We start from the raw sequence: 27,253 nt of genomic DNA, 5'->3' as shown, positions 1-27,253 counted from the left end.
TTATGCTTTGAAAATATTAGTCATTATCTCATATGAAACTCACAATAAATTTGTTCAGGTAATTAGTGTAAGAGCCTCTTTTACAGATAAGGAAAATGAATCTCAGAGGCTAGTTTCCTGCCCCACATCTAAGAAGGGATAGTAGAGAGACTCAGAGCCAGATCTGTCTGTCTTCAGCTCTGGAGGGGTTTCCATGACATGACTTAGATGGAGAAGAGTCCAGTGGTGTAGGGAGCTCACTTCCCTAGGCCAGGGAAGCCCACAGAAGAGGGTGAAGCACAGAAGACTATGGGTGCAGTCATTTGACAATGGCCACCTTTTGGGACTCCACTGTGGGCAAGGCGGGCATGGTAAATCCATCATACTAGCTGCTGATGCCAAGTGACTTTCTCTGGTGAGCCAAGTGTGGCCCCTGTGACAGCAGCTTCCTCTCCTATTTCCATCTGCCTCTCTCTAAAGTTCCCAAGTGATGGCCAGCCTTCCCTGAACTCACTCTGACACCCGGATATAGGCAAGTCCTGCAAAACCTGGGTGGGGGAAGATACAACGGCACTGAGGTTGGGGAGTCCATGCTGAAAAATAGAGGCCTACTCGCTGGCCCCACGTGGGGAGTCTGTGCTAATGATGCATGTCCAGACTGGGTGGGGCCCACTTTAGCCTTTAGCTGATGGACAGGGAAACAAAGACTGAGAGCCTGGGTCTCTGTGAATGCACCACACGTCTCAGGGAGGTGGGTAATGGGAACGAGTCTCCTACCTCTGCTCTCTCTCCTGCCCATCCCAGAGACTCAGATTAATGCCCTCACTATCTCCACTGCCTTTAGCTGGATTTCTCCTCAGTTTCTCCTAAGTTAAGGGAAGAGCACCCCCATGACCTACTTCTGTCTGTTTATTTTGTCATAGATTGAAAAAGGATTTGAAATTCTCACTGAATCTGATGCAGTTAGTGCAAATCTGTGGTCAGCAGAAGAAACAGGAGGGCTTGACCTGTACTCTGTGGAAGCTATAGAGCTTGCACAGGGGCTTGAATGTGGTGGATGGCAGCTATGTCCATTAGAATGCTTTGGTGCTTTTGTTTGGGTAAAAAAAAAAAAAATTTTTTAAAAGAAGGCTTTGGGCTGCAAGTAACTGGAAATCCAACTCAAAGTGGTTCAAACAATAAGAATCTTTATTATTTCATTAAAAAAAAAAAAAAAAAAAAAAAAACCTGGATGTAGGACAGGCTCTTAGAGAAGCTCCACGAAGTAATCAAGAACCTAGTTCTTTCTATTTGTATTTCCATCCACAGTGGGTCAGTTTTGCCTCCACTGGCTTCCCTTGCAGTTGCAAAATGGCTGCTGCAGTTCCAGGCATCACATCAGACACCCTGAAGAACATCTCTCCTGCTGTCTTCCTTCTAAGAGTAAAAAACTTTTACCCAGAAACTGCCTACCAGGTTTCTCCTCAAATCTCATTTCCCAGAACAGGGTCATCAGCTAACACGGGCTAAAGGAATTTCACCATGTGTTAGGTGGCTAGGTATCTTCTGTGAGGCCCTCCCCTTCTCCACGCTCTCTGTGTCCTGCAAGGCTGATGTGTATGGTCCACATCTACAGGCAACCTTGCTGTCTGACTTCAGGGTGAACTTAGCTAATGGGGAATGCCAAAGAAGTCCTCACAGAATGGGAAGAGGGAGAGGTCAAAGTGTTTGTTCTCCTGGTGCCCTCCTTGCTGGGTTGCCATAAGTCTGCTGTATCTTCAACCAAAGGCCACAGCTTCCATCAGGCAGCACTCTCCGTACTCTACCTCCTCTGGTTCCGGTTCCTGCTCCCTCCCTTGCCTTCTCAGGCCTAGGAGAAGAAGCAAGCTCCCCATCATTTCCAGCCCCAGGATACTTCAACATCCCTTAATGCAATTCTCAAACCCTTCCCATACTTTTGCAATAATCCTTTGCCCAGCTCCCTCAGTTACCCAGCCAGAAGGTGCTATTCTCTATCCTTCCTCAAACCTGATCAATACACTGGACTGGGACAGAGCTCCCTTTGCAGTCTTGAATCACTGTCTCTTGGGCCTCTTCCCAGAAGGTCTCTTTGGCACTTAACCCTCAGTCCACCAAATAGCATGCATCTCCCTATCCCCCATCTTGACTTCCCCATCTCTGTCAATAGTACCACCAACCACTCAGTATCCCAGAGTCAAAACCTGGGTATCAACTTCTCCTCTCCCACTGCCCTGTCCCCCATTCCACACAGAATAGGATCTATTGGTTCCACTTCTAACTCTCTCCACACCTCAACCCTTTACTCAATTTCAGGCCTCCATCACTGCTCATCTGCCTCATGATAGCAGCCTTCTAAGTGATTACCCTGCCTGTGATTCATGCCACTCCCTGCTGCTGCAAGAAACTTCCTTAACCACAGCTCTGATCACGATGTTATTCTCCTGCTCAAAAACCTGCCCCCATTCCAAATGCCTTATTCCATCATCAAAGCCCTCCATGCTTAGCCCCCTACCCAGTTTCCTGGTTTCAGTTCCTGCTACATGCATAACCCTCGGGCTACAGAGGTCAGCTATTGCTGGGAAAAATAATCACCCCCAAAACTCAGTGGCTTAAAACAACAACTTCTGTTATTGCCCAGTTCTGCTGATCTGGGCCAGGCTTGGCTCACTCACATGTCCGCAAGCAGCTGACAGCAGGCTGGTCTAGGATGTCTCACTCACTTGCCTGGTGGTTGTCTGGGTGTTGGCTGGGTGAAAGGAAGTGACTAGGCCATATGTCACTCATCATCCAGCAGACTAGCCTAGAAGTATATTCGTTATCTGTTGCTGTGTAACAAATTAGACAGCTAAAAATAAGACACATTTATTTTCTCACAGTTTCTGTGGGTCAGGAACTCAAGTGCTGCTGAGCTGCATACTCTGGCTCAGCCTCTCTCACAAGGCTACAGTCAAGGTATCAGATGGGGAGGGTCTGTTTCCGAGTTCACTTATGTGCCTTTTGGTAGCTCTCAGGTCCTCACTGGCTGCTGGGGAAAGACATCATTTCCTTGCCATTTGGGCTTCTCCATAGGGCAGCTCGCAACATGGCAGTGGACCCCCTCGGCCAGGGAACAGTGACCCCTTCAGCAAGGGAACAAAAAACGGACCGCAAGATGGATGTCACACAGCCTTTTAAAACCCAGTATCAGAGGCACCAACCTATCGCTTTACCAGTGTTCTATTGGTGAGAAGCGAGTCTCTAGGTCCAGCCCATACTCAATGGGAGAGGATCACACAGGGCATTCACGCCAGGAGCCATTTTCAAGGCTGCTGGTTACACTGGGCTTGATTTTAGGCAGTGGCAGTGTTCCGCCTAAGAACAGCAAGAGTGAATGCAAAAGTGTACAAAGTCTCCTGAGGCCCAAGCTTGGAATTTGCATACGGTTAGCCAAGGCAAGTCATAGGGCCAAACCCAGATTCAAGATGTGGAGAAATAGACTCTATCTCTTGATGGGAAGAGTTTCCAAGTTACATTGCAAATGAGCATAGGTACTGGCAGGCATGGAGAATAATGGAAAATTGTGTCCATTTTTGCAAAGAACCACATGAGCTTTCCCAAGTGTTCCCCACTTGGAAAAGCCAAGTGTGCTTTCAAGCCCACAGGCCTTTTTTTTTTTTTTTTTTTTTTTGAGACTGAGTCTCACACTGTCGCCCAGGCTGGAGTGCAGTGGCGCGATCTCGGCTCACTGAAACCTCCTCCTCCCGGGTTCATGCCATTCTCCTGCCTCAGCCTTCTTAGTAGCTGGGACTATAGTCAGGCCACCATGCCTGACTAATTTTTGTATTTTTAGTAGCAACGGGGTTTCACCATGTTGCCCCGGTTGGTCTCAAACTCCTGACCTCAGGTGATCCACCTGCTTTGGCCTCCAAAAATGCTGGGATTATAGGCATGATGCAGTGCTCCCGGCCACCCACAGGCCTTTGAAGGCTCAGTTTCCTCCTCCTGTGCTGTTCTGCCCCACCTTGGCCTGTGACCATCCTGCCAGTCTTCAAGGACCAACTCGCACTCTATATCACTTTCCTTTTTCTCCTGTAACAAATTACTATGAACTTAGTGGTTTCAAACAACACATATTTATTATCTTTCTTATAGTTCTGGGAGTCTGAAGTCCAAAATGGGTGTCACTGGGTTAAAATCAGAGCACTGGCAGGGCTTCCTGCCTTTCAGGAGGCTCTAGGAGAGAATCCATTTTCTTGCCTTGTCCAGCTTCCAGAGGCAGCCTGCATTCCTTGGCTTGTGGCCCCTTCCTCCAATTCAAAGACATGAATGGCTGGTAGAGCCTTTCTCACTCATATCACTCTGACACTGCCTCTTCTGCCTCTCTGCCACTTATAAGGACTCTTGCAATTAGGCAGGGCCCCATCAGATAACCCAAGACAATTTCCCCCATCTCAAAGTCAGCTCATTAGCAACCTTAATTCCACCTGCAACCTTAATTCCCCTTTGCCATGTAACCTAACACATTCAAAGGTTCCAGGGATTAGGACACGACATCTTTAGGGGGCTGTTATTCTGCCCACCACCCTACCTCACTGCCACCTCCTTAACCCCCTGTAAACAACAATGGCAGAAGCATTTATTGAGTACTTACTAGGTGCCTGCCATTGTGCCCAGAGCTTCTTCCCAGAAGGTCTCTTTGACCTTTGAATGGTCTCATCCATTCCTCACAACCCTATGGACAGGTTTTTTTTTAGTGTTCTCATTTCACATACTCAAAGAAGTAACTCCCCAAGGTCACACAGTGAGTAAGGACTGGATATTGGAATTTGAACTCAAGTCTGCCCAACTCTGAAGCCAGAGTCCCAACCACTTGCTCATGCTGCCTACTTTGAGGACACCCTGATCCCTCCTATTAGAAGTCACCCCTCCTCTGTGCTCCCATAACTGAGTAATTGGGCCTCTCTTTTAAGAGATACTCTTCTGAAGTTTCCATTTTGGACAGGCCACCTCCCCAGTGCCTCTGTCAAAGTAGTCATAGTACTTCTTTAATGAAAATTTCCTATGTACCAGATCTTTCACATACAACATCTCACACTCTCTGCTAAGGCAGGTGCTATTTTCACTTTCCAGGTGAGAAAATAGACTCACAGAGTTCTGATTCTGCCACAGCATTCATTAGTGTCACTGCTGGGAGTAGAATGCAGCTCTAATTCCAAAGCCAGCTAGGCCACCTCCTGCAGCTGCAAATGCTCACGGCCTTTGCACACAGAATAGAAATACATTACAAGCTTGCTTCAAGATGGTTATGTAGGACATTGGGTACAGTGGGGATTCTGGAGCCATGCTGCTGGGGTTCAACTCCCAGCACTCCCATTTTCTGTTTGTGTGACTTTAGGCAAGCTACTTAACCTATGTCTGATTCAATGTCCTCGTCTGGAAAATGGATATAATGATAGCACCTACCTCATAAGGGCTGTTGCAAAGATTAAATGAGTTAATATGCCTTAAGTGCCTCTGCAGTCATGCCACATGGTAAGTACTCAAAAGTGTTAGCTATGAATATGAGTTGGCCTGGTCAGCTGTGGGTCACTCAGTTCCCCTGCCCCAGTCTTGCTGGGCATTTCCCGTCTATGAAACATTACCCCAGACTGTGTGAATGGAAGGCTATCTGGAAGACCCACAAAGGTAAATGTTGAGAAAATACTTTGTAAACTGTAGAGTACTGTACCCGTGTTGGCTATTAATGATCTAAAGTACTTGGCAATCAGGCTGGGAAACCTGAATCCCCCTGGAGGACCCAGTTCAGGCCTCCTCAGCATTGGCCCCAGGGAAACAGAGGGCCGCAGCTGTCATATTGCATCCTCCCCACCCATCTCCGCCACTCCCTCCCCCAGTCCATCCTGGGGTGGCTGCAGGAATGTGATGGTATCTCCGCAAACAGACAGTCTGTTCCCAGAGGAGACAGGGCCGCCCCTGGGAGGCCCGACTCTCCCCAGACTCGGCCCCAGTAAACACAAGCCTCTGTCCTCTTTATCAGCTTTGCTCTGCAGCAGCGGAGACAGTCTGCCCGCTGGGGAGTCGCTGCAGAGCGATAAGCCACTAGGCCCCTTGTTGGCCGCCCTCCTGGGGCCACAGCCCAGCTGCCTGGGAATAGGAATCTTCAGGCTGGCCTGGCTTGGGGCCTGAACAACCTCCACGGACTAGGGGGCTGAGAGTGAGGGGCTGGCTGCCTATACCCGGAGGATGAAGGAAGTAAAGGCCCAGAGTTGTGTCAAGAGGCCAGGGGACAGAGTCTGCATGGCCCTCAATTGCTCTTAAAGACTTGTGAATGTCTTAATTACTTTGCTTTGCAAGATACCTTTATCATCATCATTATCTTTACATATTGATGATGCTTTTACTGCTAATGTTTTCAAGTCCTCGCTTTACTGGATGAATTAATGTATGTAAAGCACTTCCCACTGGGCCTGGTGAGGGCTCAGTTTAAGTTAGCTTGCAGTAGTAGCAGTGTCCTAGTGTCCTTGTCATCATTCTGGTGGTATGGCCAACCCCCAGTTTCTTTTCTTTTTTTTTTTTTGAGACGGAGTTTCGCCCTGTCGCCCAGGCTGGAGTGCTGTTGTGGCCGGATCTCAGCTCACTGCAAGCTCCGCCTCCCGGGTTCAGGCCATTCTCCTGCCTCAGCCTCCTGAGTAGCTGGGACTACAGGCGCCCGCCACCTCGCCTGGCTAGTTTTTTGTATTTTTAGTAGAGACGGGGTTTCACCGTGTTAGCCAGGATGGTCTCCATCTCCTGACCTCGTGATCCGCCCATCTCGGCCTCCCAAAGTGCTGGGATTACGGGCTTGAGCCACCGCGCCCGGCCAGTTTCTTATAAATAATACTAGCTAATGTTTATGTGGGTCATACCCATTATGGCTTCAGTTTCTCAACTCCCTGGAGATGGGGAGTACTGGAGTGAACAGTGTCCCTATTTGACAGAGCAGGAAACTGAAGGGCCCAGAGAGGTGAAGTGCTTTGCCCAAGGCTGTACAGCCAGGACATGGGACCAGCTGGGATCAGCCCCAAGTCCTCAAACTCAGAGTCTGAGGCTTTTTTTTTTTTTTTTTCTATTCTGGGCACTGCCTACTGTTGACCAACGAGTGAGGAGCCTGGAGTGAGTCACTGGTCCCTGTCCTGAGCCCTCTCTGGAGTCAGGGAGGGGACAGAGCAAGATCCCTCATGTTAGAAATCTGCTGACAGCTTCTCCACAGCATCTTGGAAAGCAAACCAGTGACTTCTGTGAACCCACACGATGAGCACTTGGCCAGGAGTCCAACAGCTCTGGGTTCTAGTTCCAACCCTGCTGCTGTCAGCCTGGTGACCTGGGGCTGAACAGTTACCCTGTCTGGGCTTGGTCCCAAGATCCTATTTCCTCATCTTGTAAAATAAGTCACTTCCTCTGCCTTCACCATCTCCAAGGTTGCTCGGTGAATTAAATGAAGCGATATATGGTAAAACCTCTTGGTGAGGCGCTCCGGAGTAGAACCATCCTCTCTTCCTGAACAACTGACTTTCAAACTGCTGACCATGATGGAGGGCCCAGCTCAGATGCTTCCCCTTCCAGGGAGCCCTCTCCGGTCTTTCAGCTGGGCACAACCACAGCCTCCTCAGAGCTGGCGTGCCTCTTCTAGGGCACTCTCTGCCTTGCATGGGGTCAAAATTCACGGCTAATTTCTGGTGACATTCCCCGATTCCAGAATAGAGTCCAGTACACATTACGTGCTTAATAAAGCGAATGAGTGACAGAGTGAATGAATGAACTGCCAAAGGGAAACAGCCTCTCTATCCCCCTTCTCTGTCTATAAGAAGGCTTATAGAGCATGTCTCTTCCTCCTCTTTGGGCAGCTGGCATCGAGAAAGACCCTTGAGTGGCAGTTCTTCCTGAATACAACTTCCTTTCATTGCCACCTCCTATGCTTGGCTCCAGATCGTCAGGGGCTCCCGGGGCCCCCCGGGATTCTATCCTGACTCCCTGGCCTGGTCTTCGAAGCCCTTCCCAGCCAGGCCTCTTCTCTGGCCTCTGGTCTGGTGAGCACTCTCCGGTCCTGGGCCTTGCTCGTATTCTCCAATGCTCAGAGAAACATGTCTGTTCTCACCAAGCCTACAATCCAGCCACCACTGCAGGCTTTCCTTTGCCTCCTCCCTTCCAAATGCCCTCTACCTCCTCCCTTCCAAATGCCTCTACCCAGCCAGGTACTTTCCCCTAGCCAAGACACCCTCAAGTGGCCTTCGGTTCTCATTAATGGGTCCACCAGCACCTTCCCCGACCTCCAAATGTGTCCCCTGACTATTCCTTCCCTGATATCAATAGGCTCTGGATCCTCAGGGTGGCAGAGGGAGGAAATGGGCACTGAGTTAGAATTTGGGGCATCCAGAATGGCCTCCAAAATGTCTCAGGTTTTCTCAGGCCACATCTTCTTCCCTGTGCCTGTTGGACTGCTTCTGCCTCCATCACCCCATCTGCATCAGATTCCATATCAGATACACACCACAGGTGCCCCTTCAGTCCACTGCTGCCACCTCAGACCTCCAGCCACCCCTCCAGAATAGAGAGGCATGCCCGTGGCCTTGCTACCATCTACCCCAAACACCCACCCGATTACCACCATAGCCACAAATACCTCCTGCGTGCCTACTATGTGCCAGGTACTGTTCTAGGCACTAGAGACACAGGCTGTGAACAAAGCAGACATGGTAGCTTCCCTCATGGAGCTTTCATTCTAATGTAGGAAATGAGGAAAACAGATAATAAAACAAAATAAGTGAGTAAAACATACAGCATTTTAAGTTAGTTGCATATAGCTAACTTTGCTGTCTTTGAAAATAAATGCAGTGGGGCGTAGTGGCTCACACTTATAATCCTAACACTTTGGGATGCTGAGGCAGGAAGATTGCTTGAGTTCAGGAGTTTGAGACCAGCCTGGGCAACATGGCGAGACCTCTTCCCTACAAAAAAATCAAAAATTTAGCTGGTGACGGTGGCATATGCCTGTGGTCCCAGTTACTAGGAAGGTTGAGGTGGGAGGACCGCTTGGGCCCAGGAGATCAAGACTGTCGTAAGCTATGATCATGCCACTGCAGTCCAGCTTGAGCAATAGAGCAAGACACTGTCAAAAAAAAAAAAAAAAAGAAGGAAAAGAAATGCATGGGCTATAAATATATAAATAAAGCAGGGGTGGGTTTAGGGAGTGTGGGATGAAGTTGCCATTTATTTATTTGTTTATTTATTTATTTATTTAGAGACAGGGTCTCACTCTGTTGCCCATGCTGGAGTAGAGTGGCACAATCACTGTTCACTGCAGCCTTGATCTCCTTGGGCTCCAGTCATCCTCCCACCTCAGCCTCCCAAGTAGCTGGGCCACAGGCACATACCACCATGCCCAGCTAATTTTTATATTTCTTGTAGAGATGCGGTTTCAGCGTGTTGCCCAGGCTGGTCTCAAACTCCTGGGCTCAAGTGATCCTACTGCCTCAGCCTCCCAAAGTGCTGGGATTACAGCATGAGCCACAGCACCCAGCCTGAAAGTTGCTATTTAAATGGGGTGACCAAGTAGGCCTTGTGAGAAGGTGCCATTTGCTCAAAGAGTTAGAGGAGGCAAGAGTGGGCCTTGAAGAGCACTTCAAGCAGAGGGAAGAGCCAGTGCAAAGGCCCCTGTTTGAGTTGGTGGGTTCCCTTCTCTGTGCGCTCACATTTGTCAGCCCTTTATTTGGTGCTTGTCGGAGTTCAAGAGTGTTGGAGGAAGTTTTTCACTTGGCCTCCTATCCTGCTTCACCAGGAGCTCCTTGGGGCAGAGACCCTGTAATGGTCAACTTCATAGTCAACACACACCCCACCCAAACATGTCTAGACACACACAGAGACACACACACATCCTAGACTCACACACTCATGTCCAGACATACACACCCAGACTCACACAAAGAGACCCTCACACTGTGGCCAATAGTGAAGGCCTCAGCTATTGTCTCCTGAGAGGGACTGAAGGAAGAGTAAATAATAATTAAGTGTGCCCAGCCCCGTCTAGTTTACAGAAGTCCCTCTTGTGTCTACTCTTGGAGCCTAAGAACTGGGTGGTTATTAAAGTGAGCCTCTGAGAGACCAAGGTGAACAGGCTGGTCACTGGTATGTGCAATACTGGAACCCGGCTTTTCTGATTTGTGTTCATTTTTTAAAAATAGGATGTGAACATAGAACAAATTTCAAAATGTCCTTAGAGGCAAGTGTCCCGCCCTACTCCACCCCAGCACCCGGCTCCCACCACAGGGTCTGAGTGCACTCACCAGTTTATTTCTCCTTTACCTAAATGAAGACCTAGGCTCTCTTCTCTCTTCAAAGAGATTCTGCTTTGCAAATACATTTGACAGAATGAAAACAGGCCAGGAGCCTCTGGTCTGGAAGCACATCCTCTTTGCTCCTAGTACCCAGGCTGTCTGGGGCCAGGCTTGGCATCCATTCGATTTCTCCAAAACCACAAGCCTTTTGAATCCAGGACATGGCCGCTGCATGTCCCACGTAGAAGTCCCTGGGGAAGATCCACTGATCATGAGGAACCCGCTGTCCTCAGAGGGAGGAGATAGGGACTAAGGAAGAAGGGGGAAGAAGCAGGAAGGGGTTTCAGAGGCGGAAACTGGACACTTTAGGGGAAATCACACTTTCTGGAGTTTCTTTAAAATGAAGACCCCATTGAATTACTTCATTTTCTTTTTTCTTTTCCTTTTTTTTTTTTTTTTTGACACAGAGTCCGTTCTGTCGCCCAGGTTGGAGTACAGTGGTGTGATCTCGGCTCACTGCAACCCCCGCCTCCAGGGTTCAAGCAGTTCTCCTGCCTCAGCCTGCCGAGTAGCTGGGATTACAGGCACCCACCACCACGCCCGGCTAATTTTTGTATTTTTAGTACAGACGGGGTTTCACCATGTTGGCCAGTCTTGTCTTGAACTCCTGACCTCAGGTAATCCACCTGCCTTGGCCTCCCAAAGTGCTGGGATTACAGGTGTGAGCCACCACACCCAGCCTTCTTTTATTTTCTTCCTCCGAAGTTTTACAGTTGACAGACTGCAAGTTCCCCATGAAAAGAATGGGGCTTGAATCAGCAGATGACCACCCCTTCTACATCCCAGTACAGTACCCCAAACACACTCAGCCACAACTGTGTAGTGTAATGAGTGCCTTCCCTGCCCCAGGAGCAGATCAAGAGTCACCATGGGCCTGCTGCCAGGTGCTTACAGTCTAGGGGAGGGGACACACAAACACAATTAATTCCCAGTGGGCAGGCTAGGGAGCCTTGGGGGACCAAAGAATGGATGCTCCCCATCAAGTGAGTAAAAGAGGGAGAAGAAAGGATATACAAGACCCCAGGCAGAGGGGTCAGCATATGCAAAGAGCTGGGGATGCTTAAGAAATGTTAAGGGGGACTTTAGTCTTGGGTGGCAGAGACCAAACAGAAGGTTCAGCGCAGGTCAGATGTGAAGGGCCTGGATGTCAAGGGATGTGTCTGATTTTATCTTATAGGTGGGGATTTTCAAGCAGGGTTGTGGCAGGATTCGACTTGTATTTTCTCTGGATCTCTCACAACTGGTGAGCAGTGCAGGGGATGGGTTGGAGGCAGAAGACTCTGACTAAAGTTGAGTAGAGAGAAAGCATTTATTTATTTATTTATTTATTTATTTATTTATTTATTTTGGAGACAGAGTTTCATTCTGTTGCCCAAGCTGGAGGGCAGTGGTACGATCTCGGCTCACTACATCCTCTGCCTCTTGGGTTCAAGTGATTCTCCTACCTCAGCCACTCGAGTAGCTGGGATTACAGGTGCCCACCATCATGCCAGGCTATTGTTTGTATTTTTAGTAGAGGGGGGGTTTCACTATGTTGGCCAGGCTGGTCTTGAACTCCTGACCTCAAGTGATTCACCCGCCTAGGCCTTCCAAATTGCTGGGATTATAGACATGAGCCACCGCGCCAGGTCGAGAAAACATTTATAATGCTTTCATTCTTAAACTGGGTGATGGAGATACAGTTTTTATATTTTTATGCTCTTTTTTAATGTCTGAAATAGATAATTAAAAATTTAATAAAATAAATAAAAAATTTAATAATAAAATTAATAGCACTGTTACTAAGTGAATCAAAGCTCCAACAGGGCAAAGATAACAATAATTACCACTAATGACAAAGCTTACGCACTTAGTAACAAGGCTTAATAGGCAGTATTCCTAGGACTTCACAAATATAAACTCTTAATCCTCATGACAACCCTATGAGACAGGTGTTTCCCAAATTACTGATGAGGAGAATGAAGTACAGAGAAGTTGAGTATCTGGCCCAAGGTCACCCAGTCAGTAGGAAGGAGAGCTGAGATTCAGGCACTGCGCTCTTAACCGGGAGAGCGGGGCTGGCGCAGGGGGCCTGGCTATATTGGGCTGAGTCGGAGATGGGCGTAGTTGGGGCGGGGTTGGGAGGGTTGGGGTGGGGCCTTTGTAGGTGAAGAGAGTTAAATCCGGGGCCCGACCGGAAAGCGCCGCCCTCCTGCCCTGTCTGCTGGGCTTCGTTGCTTCCCACGTTCTGGGAGTCTTAGCGGCTTGCTACCCGTTTTCCAAGCAAAACGCAGTGCCCGTGCAAGCGCCTGGGCCGAATGGACCCCAGAGGGAGTGCCTGAGGAGCCTTTCTGCTCCAGGCTCCTGGTGCCATGGCAACCTAGGCCCAAGAATCTAGGCTCAAGGCCTGGAAACGACCCCAACTATGGCCGTCGCCTTCCGGGCTTCAGTTCCCTGTCTAAAATTTGGGAGTTAGGGGCCTTTCCACTGCTAGTGCCTCAGAGGCCTCAGAGAGGAACCGTACCTCTCACCTCCCACCCCTGCTCTTGCCTTCCAGCAAAACCTCCGGTGATTTTCACATTACACACAGCAGCAGCAACAGCAGCCCCTGAGAACTTGTCAGCAATGAAAACTCTCAGCCCTACCTCAGACCCACTGGGTCAGGAACTCTGGAAATAAGGTCCTGCCGTCTGGTTTAGCCAGCCATCCCCGGGATTCCCAAGCATGCTCAAGCTGGAGAACCACTGCTCTAACCTGTCATTTCCCTAATTCTGGCCTAAAGCAAAACTCTTATCTGTCTTGTGCTCAGATACCATCAATGGCTCCCTGGTGCCATGGAATCAAGCCCAAGTCGTCCTGACATCCAAGGCCTTTCACAACCTAACTCCCCTTCTACTCCACCCCCAGAAGAATTGGCCCCAGTGACTCCTCTAGACAACTGCATCCTTGTGTTCCCCAAAGCACACCCTGCATGTGTTTCTAGATGCTTGTTAATGCTGTTCCCTTGGCCTGGAATGCCTTCTAATCCCCTTTTGACCAAAGCTTCAAGTTTCTCTCTTCCAGGAAGTATTCCCAGAATGTTTCTACCCTTGAGGGTGCCTCCCTGCTAGGAGTCCTGAGTCTTTGCATTCCTGCCCAGGGATAAGCATTGATAGATTGGTGTTTGATTTCATTATGGGCTGAATTATACCCTCCCAAAATTCATATGCTGAAGCCCCAATCCCCAGTACCTGAGAGTGTGACTGTATTTGGAGATAGAGCCTTTAGGGGTTAAAATGAGTTAAAGTGAGGCCATTAGCCAATCTGGCTGGTGTCCCTCATAAGAAGGGGAAATTTGAATTCACAGAAAACACCAGGGCTGTGCACCCACAGAGGGGTGACCCTGTGAAGAGGCCGCAAGAGGGTGGCCATCTGTGAGCCAAGGAGAAAGGCCTTGGAGGAAACCACCCCTGCTGGTGCCTTGATCTTGGACTTCCAGCCTCTAGCACTTTGAGGAAATTACCTCTGGTTAAGCCCCCAGTCTGTGGTTTTGTTATGGCAGCCCTGGCAAATGAATACAGATTTTTTTGTGTGTGTGACGGAGGCTTGCTCTGTTGCCCAGGCTGGAGTACAATGGCGCAATCCTGGCTCACTGCAATGTCCGCCTCCTGGATTCAAGCAATTCTCCCACCTCAGCCTCCCAAATAGCTGGAATTATGGCACCCACCATCATGCCCGGCTAAATTTTTTTGTATTTTTATAGAGATGGGGTCTCACCATATTGGCTAGGCTGGTCTTGAACTCCTGACCTCAGGTGATTCACCTGCCTTGGCCTCCCAAAGTGCTGGGATTACAGGCGTGAGCCACCGTGCTTGGCCAGATACAGATTTCCTAGAAGTTCATCATGTTTTTCCTGAGGTCTCTGCCTCCCCTTTCTCAGTCTCACTCCTCCTGGGGCCGCAGAGGCAGGCTCTGCCATCACTCCCTTGTGTGACCCTGGGGCCCTGCATGACATGCCTTTAGCGGATGGGATCCCCGGCTCTCCCAGGGTAGTTATGGAGGGACACAGCAAAGGCGAACAGACAGCACCTACTCACTCTGTGTCCCAGCCTCACACACGGTTTCTCTTTGAGGAACAGTGTGCTTAGCATTAAAAAGGCTCAGACACCAATGTGCTCACAGCAGTAATTTCTAGTTGGTGGACTGTGCTTTCCTCGTTCCCTGCCTCTTCCTGCCTTCCTCAACTCAAGTCACATTTGTGATACAGCAACATCGGCAGAAGTGTCTGACCCGGGAAACTAGAAGCCATAGTGCACAGAGTCCTGAAAATCCGGGCTCCAGTCTTGGCCTCTGAACCGCTGTGTGGCCCTGGTTTAGTCACACCCCTCTCTGGGCTCCAGGCTCCCTTGTGAAAGGAAGGGTCTAGATGAGCAGACGCCAGGCAATTCTGGGGAAAGACGGGAGGCTCCGGCTGATCAGAGCAGGCGGTGCGGTGGGAGGCGGGCACATCGGACTGAAGAACAGAGGAGGAGCAGCTGCACAGTGGACATCCTGGAAAACCAAGCCAGGAGGCGGGAGTGGCTGGGGCTGGCACCGGGAAGCCATGAGGGGGGCGGAGCAGAGGAGGGGGGCGGAACAGAGGAAGGTCGGGATGAGGAGGGGCAGGGCAGAAGAGGGGCAGACACACCTGAGTCAGGAAGAGGACTCAGGGGAGGGGCAGCCACAACCTGCCCAGGCCCTGCCTTCCTAACTTCAGCCCTTGCCACATTCCCCTTGTGTCGTCCTGACCTTCTTCCCATTCCTGGAACGTGCCAAGTCCTTTCCCACCTCAGGGCCTTTGCCCTTGCTATTCCCTCTGCTAAAAATGTAGACCTAGAAGGAGCAAACACGTCCAGCACTTACTAATGTGCCAGGCACTGTCTTAGCGCTTCACATACATTCACTCATTTTATCCTCTCCACAACCCTGCAGGTAGAAACAGTCACCATCCCTACCGTGCAAATGAGCAAACGGAGGCACAGAGAGAAGCAATTTGCACAAGACCTCACGGCAGTGGCAGAGCTGGGATTTGAAACTCTGGGATTCCACTTTTCCCTCATTTGAGTGGCAGTGTAAAATGAGATCACACATGTAAAATGCTTAGAACAGTACCTGAGACTTAATGAATGCCTAAAAAGTGTAAGTTGTGGCTGGTATTGTCTGTATTAAGATGACCATGTCATGTACAATGTATGCAATGCTCTCCTGCCTGCCTCCCACTACCCCTTACCCTCTGCGGTTTGTGGCCCTCTGACATTTTGCACGTCTTCGTTGGTCACCGTTATCAGGATTGTTCTTCAGATTGTGAGCAGGATTGTCTTGTTCATAACTGTATCCCTTAGGTTCCAGCACAGCACCTGGCACATAGTAGGGAAAGTTTGTTGAAAGTGTGTTGAGTGACTGGCTAAAGAAATAGGAATGTGGGCGTAAGATGGGGAGGCAGGCTTCATAGCCAGACGTGGTGGGGAGGGAGTGGGGCTGGAAGCTGGGAGGAAGATCAAATGGTTTCAGCCTAGAGAGGTTTTGACAGAACCAAATATGGCCTCCATTGCTAGGGCAAGAGAAATGCTAGGCAATCAGCCGGCCACTGGCTACCAGGAGCCACTCAGAGCCCTCTCTGCCCCTCCTCTCCACAACCAGGGAGCCACCAAGGCCCACTGAGACTCCTTCCTAAGTAGCCTTGAGTCTGTCCCATTCCCCATCCCCAATCCCCAGACCCAGGGCCCATCCTCCAATCCCAGGACACAGCCTTGGCCTTCTCACAGACACGCTTGCCTCCAGCCTGCACATTGTCTCCAACCCACCGCCCACTCCATATTCAGAGGGGACTTTCAGAGGGTTCCACTACTGCCATGATAAAGTCCACACTCCTCAGCAGGCCTACTAGCCGCATGATGAGCCGGCTCCAGCCCTTCTTCTCATTCTTCTCCCGCAAGCCTCTGCATCTCCCCTACACACCCCAACTTCCAGCAATACCGTGCTGCCAGCAGACCAGGCGATTTCTCACCTGCCCTGAGCTTAGCCCAAGATGCATTTTCTGCCAGGAGTGCTCCTATACCACCCCACAACCTGTCCAGCAGAGATGTGCTCACCTCCCAAGGCTGAGCTTAAGCCTCACTGGATCTATAGCCTTTCCTGAATCCCCAACTTCAAGAAGAATGATCATTGTTTTCCATGGTATGCTGCCCGTCCCGCCTCTGCACTTATTACTCCATGCAAGTATGACTCCTGGCTAGATGGTTCACCACCTAAAGACAGCAACTATGATGTGGTCATTTTAATACAGATAATACCAGTCACAATGTACACATTTTAGGCATTCACTAAGTCTCGCCAGCCTGACCAACCTGGTGAAACCCCTCTCTACCAAAAATACAAAAAAACATTAGCCAGACATGGTGGCGCATGCCTGTAGTCCCAGCTACTCGAGAGGCTGAGGCAGGAGAATCTCTTGAACCCAGGAGGCAGAGGTTGCAGTGAGCCAAGATCACTCCATTGCACTTCAGCCTGAGCAACAGACCAAGACTCCGTCTCAAAAAAAAAAAAAAAAAAAAAAGTCTCAGGCCCTGTTCTAAACATTTTACATGTATGAACTCATTTAGTCTTTCTAAAAACTTTGTGAGGTGCGTACCATTATCCCCATTTTGCAGCCAAGGACACTGAGGCACAGAGAGGTTACGTAACTTGCCCTTGGTCACACACCTGGTAGAGGGCAAATCCAAAATTTAGATTCAGGCCCTTGAGACTCGAAAGCCAGTGTTCTTTCCTCCATGCCGCCACTGGCAGGACTGCTCCCAAATGGGCCCCTGGGTGGAATTGAGGCCTGGGACAAGCTCTGGCCTTCTCATGGGCTGGCCAGCAACTCTTTCTGATCACACACAGTCCTGCAGGGCCTCACAGCCAGCATGCCCAGATGGCGCATCAGTGGACCTGAAGCCCGACAACTGGATGAAAGCCTATGGAACCAAAGCCCATGAAATCCCTGAATCTGCTGGGGCTTCCAGCACAGGGAGAGAGCTGGCAGGGCAGTAGCTTCTGGAATATGTTAGTTTGCTATTGCTGCCCTACCAAATTGCCCCAAACTTAGTGGCTTAAAATAACGCAAGTATCATCTTACAGTTCTATAGGTCAGAAGTCTGGCTGGGCTCTGTGGCTTAAGCCTGTAATCCCAACACTTTGGGAGGCCGAGGTAGGTGGATCATCTGAGGTCAGGAGTTCGAGACCGGCCTGGTCAACATGGTGAAACCCCATCTCTACTAAATATACAAAAACTAGCCAGGCGTGGTAGTACGCACCTATAATCCCAGCTACTTGGGAGACTGAGGCAGGAGAATTGCTTGTACCTGGGAGGCGGAAGTTGCAGTGAGCTGAGATCATACCACTGTACTCCAGACTGGGCATCAGAGTGAGACTGTCTCAGAAAAAAAAAGAAGAAGAAGAAGAAGTCGGACATGAGTCTCTAACAAGGTGTCAGTAGGCTTCTATATCTTCTGGGCACTGTAGGGGAGAATCCATTTCCTTGTCTTTTCCAGCTGCTGGAGACTGACTGCTTTCCTTGGCTTGTGGACCCTTCCTCCATCTTCAAAGTCTGTGATAGGGAACCAAGCCCTCTCATATGGCATCACCCAGACTCTGCTTCCCTTATCCTATCCCTTTCTCTGACTCTTCTTCTGCCTCCCTCTTCCATTTTTCAGGATATGTGTGATTACATTGGATCCACACAGATAATTCAGAATAATCTTCCCAACCTAAGGTCCACTGATTAGCAACCTTAATTCCATCCACAACCTTAATTATCTATTTCCACATAACTGAACGGTTCCGTAGGTTCCAGGGATTAGGATGTAGACCAGCTGCAGGGGCATTATTCTGACCACCCCACAGGTGTTTCTTAGATTGTTACTCAAACCTCCCCATCCCGAAATATCTGTGAAATCATTGGAACAGTCTCAAACTTGCACAGTGGGACAGCCTGCGTCTCAGTTGCCTCAAAGTCTCCAGCGTTGGGGCAGGTAGGAGGAACATGCCTCCGTCAGAGAAGTTCCTCTCAGCCCTCCAGGAGGACAGCACATGGGGGCCTGCCAAGGACTTGCAGTTGACCATTTGGCAAGAAGAAAGTGATCCCTCAGAGCATTGTCACCCATTACCAACATCCCACTCATCCTGAGCGCAAGGTCATAGAGAGGTTCTCCCCCCCATTTTAAAATGCAGGGAAGTGAGTTTTGGAGGGGTGGGGTTGCCTGCCCAATGTCTCACATGTAGCCTACATGCACATGCTCTGAATTATGCACTCATTCTCCTGCCACCCTGCTTCTCACAGTGAGGTATTTGTATCACCCAGCTGGCCAGGGTCCTGGACTTCAGATAAATGACCCATCTTCCTCACTGTAACTTTTCCTCAAGCATAGGTTACCTAGAATAGTCCTTCTTCATTAAAATAGCACAAATATTATAAAGTAAAATGCTAAAGCCATTTGAATTTTTAAGCAAAAACCTAAGACCTAAAACAGACTGTGGGGGTTGCATGGGTCATGCCTGCCATATCTCAGGACATGTTTCTGCTTCCCAATCTTGAGGGGCATTTCAGAGAAGGCACCACATGTACCAACACAACACTGCATGCATGCATGTGTGTGTGTGTGTGTGTGTGTGCACTCACATGTTACCATCTTCCCCAGAGACCCAGAAAAGTCTGTGGTTCAGCCACAGCCAAACGAATTCTTCCATTCCAACATGGATATTTTAAAATTTGTTTTTCTCGTCTGACTTCCGCAGCTAGAACCTCTGATAGATACAATGTTGATAGAAGCGGTGAAAGTAGGCAGCCTTGTTCTGTTCCTGACCTTAGGAGGAAAACATTCAGTCTCTCACCACTAAGATATTAGCTTTGGATTTTTCATAAATGCCTTGATCAGGTTGAGAAGTTCCCTTCTACTCCTAATTTATTGGGAGTTTTTATCAGGAATGAAAGTCATAGTTGTCAAATGATTTTTCTGTACTTATTAACATGATTATATGATTTTTCATTTTTAGTATGTTACTACAGGCTAAATGACAATTTGATTACATTGTAAATTACATTGATTGATTTTGTTTATTATACCAACCTTGCATTCCTGGGATTAAACCCCACTTGCTATAAAGCATTATCCTCTTTATGTACTACTGGATTCAATTTGCTAAAATGTTGTTATGAATTTTTGCATCTATATTCATGAGAGATGTTGGTCTGTTGTTTTCTTTCCTTGTGATATATGTGTCTGGTTTTGGTATGAGAGTAATGCTGGCCTAATAGAATGGGTTAGGAATTATTCCCTCCCTTTCAATTTTCTAGAAGATTTTGCATATAATTGATATGCTTTCTTCCTTAAATGTCTGGTAGGATTCTCTTTTTTTGTTTTTTGTTTTTTGTTTTGAGATGGAGTTTCACTCTTTTTGCCCAGGCTGGAATGCAATGATGCAATGTTGGCTCACTGTAACCTCCGCTTCCTGGGTTCAAGTGATTCTCCTGCCTCAGCCTCCCGAGTAGCTGGGATTACAGGCATGTGCCACCACGCCCGCCTAATTTTGTATTTTCAGTAGAGTCAGGGTTTCTCCATGTTGGTCAGGCTGGTCAGGTTTGAGACTCCCGACCTCAGGTGATCCGCCCACCTTGGCCTCTCAAAGTGTTGGATTACAGGCTTGAGCCACCGCGCCTGGCTGATGTCTGATAGAATTCTTCAGTGAAGCTGTCTGAGCCTAGAATCTTCTTTGTGGAAAAGTTTTTCACTACAAATTCAATGTCTTTAATAGACATTGGGCTATTCAGACTGTCTATTTTTTCTTGAGTGCATTTTGGACGTTTGGGTCTTTCAAGGAATTTGTCCATTTCATCTAACTTGTCAAATGTATTGGCATATTTTGTACACAACAGTCCCTTATTATGCTTTTTTTTTTTTTTTTTTGAGACGGAGTCTCGCTCTGCCGCCCAGGCTGGAGTGCAGTGGCCGGATCTCAGCTCACTGCAAGCTCCGCCTCCCGGGTTCACGCCATTCTCCTGCCTCAGCCTCCCGAGTAGTTGGGACTACAGGCGCCCGCCACCGCGCCCGGCTAGTTTTTTGTATTTTTTAGTAGAGACGGGGTTTCACCGTGTTAGCCAGGATGGTCTCGATCTCCTGACCTCGTGATCCGCCCATCTCGGCCTCCCAAAGTGCTGGGATTACAGGGTTGAGCCACCGCGCCCGGCCGCTTATTATGCTTTTAATGCAGGTAGAATTTGTAGTGACATCTCTCATTCCCAGTATTATTTCTCCGTTTTTTATTGTATTGAGTTTGGCTCTGATCTTTATTATTTTTCTTCTTCTACTTATTTTGTGTTTCATTTGCTCTTCTCTTCTAGTTCCTCAGGGTAGACACTGAGGTAACAGAGCGAAAGCCTTTATCTTTTTAATGTAGGCATTTTGGTGCTGTCATTTTTTCTCTAAATACTACTCTAGCGAGATCCTACACATTTGGATATATTTTGTTTTCTTTTACATTCATTTCAAAATACTTTCTAATTTGCCTTTGATTTCTTCTTTAACCCATAGTTTACTTAGAAGTATGTTACTTAGTTTCCACATATTTGGGGATTTTCCAGATATCTTTGTTGTTGATTTCTAATTACTTCCATTGTGATCAGAGAATATACTTGGCACGACTTGAATTACTTTAAATTCAGTGAGACTCGTTTAATGTCCTGAAGTGTGGTCTTTCTTGATAAATGTTCTGTATGCACTTGAAAAGAATGTACACTCTGCAGTTAATGGATGTAATGTCCTAGAAATGTCAATTAGGTTAAGTTGGTTGGTAGTGCTGTTGAAATCTTCTATATCATTCCTGATTTTCTGTCTGCTTGTACTATGAATTATTGAGAGAGGAACGTTGTATCTAGAGTTGTGGATTTGTATATTTCTTTGTGCAGTACTATTACTTTTTGCTTCATGTATTTTGAAGGGTGGTCAGTAAGTGCATAAACATTTAGGATTTTTAAATCACCTTGATAAGTTGACTTCCTTATCGTTATGAAATGACCTTGCTTATTCTTGGTAATATGTTTTGTCTGATATCTACCTTTTCTAATATTAACACAGCTACTTCAGCTTTCTTTTGATTAGTATTAGTATAGTGTATATTTGTCTATTTTTTACTTGTAACCTATTTTTTCTTGATATTTAAATTAAATTTCTTGCAGGTACCAAAAATCTCTGATTTTTAATCAGGGTGTTCACATTTAATAACAATTAATGTGATTATTGATATGGTTGGGTTTAAATCTATTATTTTGCTATTTGTTTTCTATCTGTCCCATCTGCTATTCATTCCATTTTCCTCTTTGTCTGCCTTTTTGTTATTAACTGAATAGTTTTTTATGATTCTATTTTATTTTCTTTGCTGGTTTATTAATTATAATTCCTTTTTGCATTGTTTTAGTTTGTTGTTTCTTTATTATGCCTGTTTAATTTATCGCAGTCTACCTTCAACTGATACTATACCACTTCACGTAGTATACAAGAATCTTATAATAGTATTCTTACATTTGTCTCCTCCCAGCCTTTATGCTATTGCCATCAAGCATTTCACATTTAAAATTGTTATAAACTCAATAACACATTGTTATTATTTTCCTTTTAATAGTAAATTATATTAAGCAATAAGAAAAATAGTCTTAATGTTTACCCAGGTAGTTACCACTACCAGTATATATACATAAAAAATACATACATATATGTATATATGTATTTATATATATTTATAAATGTGTGTATGTGTGTGTATATATATGTGTGTGTATACATATATACATATATACACACACATACACACACATATGCATACAAACATACACACACATTTATAAATATATGTAAAATACATATATACATATATATGTATGTATTTATTTTTTATGTATATATACTGTGTATATATATACACACACATACACACACATACAGCCTGGGCAAAAGAGCAAGACTCTATATCTAATACATATATAATATGTATATGTAACATACATATTATGTAACATACATATTATATAATATCATATGTATAATAGAGATGGATCTAATACATATATATCATATTATATATGTATTAGAGATAGAGTCTTGCTCTTTTGCCCAGGTTGGAGCAGTGGCTTAATCACAGCTCACTGCAGCCTCAAACTTCTGAGCTCGAGCAATCTTCCCTCTTCAGTCTCCTGAGTAACTGTGAGTACAGATGCACGATGCCATGCCCATCTAATTCTTTTAAAAAAAAAATTTGTAGAGGTGGGGCCTCACTATGTTTTCCAAGATGGTCTCAAATGCCTCATTACCAGTTTTTGTTTGTTTTTCAGAGACAGGGTATTGCTCTGTTGCCCAAGCTAGAGTACAGTGATGTGATCCTAGCTTACTACAGCCTTGAACTGCTGGGTTCAAGGAGTCCTCCTGCCTCAGCCTTCTGAGTAGCTAGGAATACAGATGCGTCACCGTGGCTGGCTAATTTTTTTTAATTAATTAATTTTTTTATTTTTTTATTTTAGAAATGGGTCTTGTTTTTTGTTGCTTAGACTGGTCTTGAATTCCTGGGCTCAAGCTATTCTCCTGCCTTGGCCTCCCAAAGTGTAGGGATTACAGGCACGAGCCACTGCACCTGCACCAGTAGTTTTTATCCTTTGAGTAGACCTACATTTTCACCAGGCATTATATTTCTTTTGCTTGAAAAACTTCCTTTAATAATTTTTGTAGGCCAGGTATTCTGGTGATTAATTCCATCCATTTTTGTATGTCAGAAAAAGTCTGATTTTTCTTTATTTTCCCCTTTATTTTTAAAAGATGTTTTCACTGGATAGAGAATTCTAGTCTTGTTCCTTTTTTTTGAGATGGAGTCTTGCTTTGTTGCCCAGGCTGGAGTGCAGTGGCATGTTCTTGGCTCACTGAAACCTCCACGTCCCAGGTTCAAGCAATCCTCCTGCCTTAGCCCCCCTAGTAGCTGGGATTACAGGCACCCGCCACCATGCCCAGCTAATTTTTATATTTTTAGTAGAGACAGGGTTTCACCATGTTGGCCAGGCTGGTCTCAAACTCCTGACCTCAGGTGATCCACCCGCCTCAGCCTCCCAAAGTGCTGGGATTACACGCATGAGCCACTGCACCCGGCCTAGTCTTGTTCTTTTGATACTTTAAGTAAGTTGTTCCACTATCTTTTATTTTGCATTGGTTATGGTGAGAAATCTGCTATCATCTTTAGCTTTGTTTCTCTGTATGGAATGTGTGTCCCACCTCCTGGCTGCTTCTAAATTTTTTGGTTAATCCTTGGTTTCAAGCAATTTATTATGATGTGATGTGATATAGTTTTCAATTTCTTTCCTTTTTCTTTTCTTTTTTTGAGATGGGGTCGCACTCTGTCATCCAGGATGGAGTGCAGTAGCGAGTACAGTGGCGCAATCTTGGCTCACTGCATTCTCCGCCTCCGAGGCTCCAGTGATCCTCCCACCTCAGCCTCCCAAATAGCTGGGACCACAGGCATGCATCACCACACCCAGCTAATTTTTGGTGTGTGTGTGTGTGTGTGTGTGTGTGTGTGTGTGTGTGTGTGTGTTTTGTTTTGGTAGAGATGGGGTTTTACCATGTTGCCCAGGGTGGAGTTTTCTATTTCTTTTGCTGGAATTTGTTGAACTTCTTGGATCTGTGGGTTTCTAGTTCTCATCAAATTTGAACATTTTTCAGTCATTATTTCTTTAAATATTTTGTTGGTTCCACCCTTTTTCTCATTTTCTGCAAGGATTCCAATTACACATACATTTGGCCTGATAAAGTTGTCCCACAGTTCACTGATGCTTTATTTTTCTTAATTCTTTTTATCTTGCTGTGTTTCTTTTTGGATAGTTTATTTTACTGTTTTCAAGTTCACTATTCTTCTCTTCTGTATGTTGAATCTGTCATTTATTCAGTATATTTTAAATCTCAGATATTATAGTTTTCATCTCTAGAAGTTTCCTTTTAATTTGTTAATGTTTTCTGTATCTCCACTTTAACAAGTTCAGTCTTTCCTTTAGTTTCCTGAATTTATGGGATCCAGTTATAAAAGCTGTTTTAATGCCTTTTCTTTATTGTGTATTAATGACCCTCTTTTCATTGTGTGCCTTATTTTCCTTCTCCTTTGAATGCTTGATAATTTTGATTAGATTCCAGGCATTATGGATATTACCTTGTTAAGTGAAATTCTTTTGTTTTCTAATTTTTTTTTTTTTTGAGATGGAGTCTTGCTTGTCATCCAGGCTGGAGTATAGTGGCATGATCTCAGCTCACTGCAACCTCTGCCTCCTGTATTCAAGCCAGTCTCTTGCCTCAGCCTCCCAAGTAGCCAGGATTACAGGTGCACACCACCACACCCAGCTAATTTTTGTATTTTTAGCAGAGATGGGATTTCACCATGCTGGCCAGACTGCTCTCGAACTCTTGACCTCACGATCTGCCTGCCTCAGCTTCCCAAAGTGCTGGGATTACAGACATGAGCCACCACCACACAGGGCCTAAAATTGTTTTTAAGATTAATTCTGAGATGCGGTTAAGTCACTTGGAAAGAGTTTGATCCTTTAAGGTCTTGATTTTAAGCTTTATTTGGCAGGACAAGAGTAGCATTTAGTCTAGGGTTGTGTCCCTACTACTGAGATGAGACCTTTTGTGGGACTCTAACTGATGTCCCATGAGTTATGCTATTTTACATTCTGGCTGTTGGGAACAGGCACTATTCTGAGTCCTATGAGAGCTCTAAGCACTGCTCCCTCTAATCTTTTAGAGTTCTTTCCTGGCCTCAAGTAGTTTTCTCACACGTGTTTGCTGGTCATTACTCAGCTGAATACTAGAAGAGACTCTGACTTTCTCTTCCTATATAGTTCTCTCCATCTCTTCTCTCCAGTACCGTTCCCTGTGAATCCTAGCTACCTTGACTTCCTTGGACTTTCAGCTCCATCTTCTCAACTCAGGGCAACTGCTGGGCTCTGCCTGGGTTCACTATCCCTTTGCGGTGGCCTGCAAATGCTCTCCTGGCAGTAAGCTGGGGTAATGATAGCTCATCTCATCTTTTTTTCTATCATCCAGATATCACTATCCTCCATTGCCTGACATACAGTGTTTTTAGAGTCCTTATTTCTTTTACTTTGTCAGGTTTTTTTTGTTTTGTTTTGTTTTTTGTTGGTTTTTTTTTTTTTTTTTTTTTTTGAGATGGAGTCTCGCTCTGTCACCCAGGCTGGAGTGCAGTGGTACAATCTCAGCTCACTGCAACCTCCGCCTCCCAGGTTCAAGCAATTCTCCTGCCTCAGCCTCCTGAGTAGCTGGGATTACAGACACATGCCACCATGCCTGGCTAATTTTTGTATTTTTAGTAGAGATGGGGTTTCACCATGTTGGTCAGGCTAGTCTCAAACTCCTGACTTCGTGATCTGCCTGCCTCGGCCTCCCAAAATTCTGGGATTACAGGTGTGAGCCACCGCACCCAGCCCTTGTCTGTTTCTTCAGTTGTTTCAGGTGACAGGGTAAATCCAGTTCCTGTTACCCGAAACTGTCAATAATCAGAAATCTAAATGTATAACAAAAACAGTAGTATTTACAATAGCATTTAAAATGTTAAAAACAGATAAATCTGACAAGAGATGTGCAAGGCCTATACAGTGAAATGTAAAAAAAAACCCTGTGAATAGAAAATTAAAGCATATGTAAAGAAATCATAAATAAATAAATGGAGAGATATACTGTCTTCATGTACCAGAAGACTCAATATTACTAAAATGTCAATTCTTTTCAAATTGACACATAGATTCAATGCAATCCCAATCAAAATCTCAGTAGGCATTTTTTTTTCTTGAAATTGACCAGCTAATTATATAATCCATATGGAAATGCAAAATCTAAAATAGCCAAAACAAGTTTGACTTATTATAAAGCTATAATAATCAAAACAGTGTGGCATTGCCCTCAAGATAGACAAGTAGACCAGTGAAGCAGAATAGAGAGTCCAGAAATTGATCTACACATAAATGGCCAATTGATTTTTGACAAAGTTTCCAAGATAATTCAATGGGGAAAAGGATAGTCTTTTCAATAAATAGTGCTGACCAGGCATGGTGGTTCACACCTGTAATTCCAGGACTTTGGGAGGCCAAGGCAAGAGGATCACTTGAGCCCAAGTTTGAGACCAGCCTAGGCAACATAGTCAGACTCCCTCTTAATGAAGAAGAAGGAGAAGGAGGAGAAAATTATCCAGGTATGGTGCACCTGTAGTCCCAGCTATTCGGAAGACAGAGGTGGGAGGATCACTTGAGCCCAGGAGTTAGAAGCTGCAGTGAGCTATGATAGCACCACTGCACTCCAGCCTGGGCAGCAGAGCAAAACCCTGTTCCGCAAAAAAGGGAGGTGGCGGGGTGGTGCTGAATAATTGGATATCCATATGCAAAAAAAAAAAAAAAAAAAAAAACCCTGATGTAATCTTGCACCATATATAAAATTTAACTCAAAAGAGATAATACACCTAAATGTAAAACCTAATACCATAAAATTTGGAAGAAAAAATCATTGTAACTTCAGATTAGGCAAAGATTTCTCAGATACACCACAAAAGCACAGTCAATACAAGAAAACAAATGATAAGTTGGATTTTATCAATGTAGAACTTCTGCTCTTTGAACACATAGTTAAGAAAATAAAAAGACAAGCCACAGACTGGGAGAAAATGCTGGCAAATCAGATATTTGATAACTTATACCCAGAACATATAAAGAACTCTTAAAACACAATAATAAAAAAATAAGTAAGGCTGGGCACAGTGACTCACACCTGTAATCTCAGCACTTTAGGAGGCTGAGATGGGAGGATTGCTTGAGCCCAGGAGTTGGAGTTCAGCCTGGGCAACATAGGGAGACCTCA

The 27,253-nt window shown here is 46.1% G+C and overlaps 1 long non-coding RNA gene across 1 annotated transcript; it reads right to left on the bottom strand.

The window, feature by feature from the left end:
• Nucleotides 1-27,253, bottom strand: LOC107130151 (uncharacterized). The gene is made up of 4 exons (XR_001491847.3): nucleotides 27,164-27,253; nucleotides 17,621-17,736; nucleotides 1,785-1,828; nucleotides 1-527 (listed from the first exon to the last, which is right to left on the bottom strand). It is a non-coding gene; the product is annotated as an uncharacterized lncRNA (long non-coding RNA).

Source organism: Macaca fascicularis, chromosome 7 (assembly GCF_037993035.2).
Source record: "Macaca fascicularis isolate 582-1 chromosome 7, T2T-MFA8v1.1".
NCBI lineage: Eukaryota > Metazoa > Chordata > Mammalia > Primates > Cercopithecidae > Macaca > Macaca fascicularis.
Note: the sequence above shows the minus strand (reverse complement) of the source record. Positions and strands in the feature narration are given on the sequence as shown.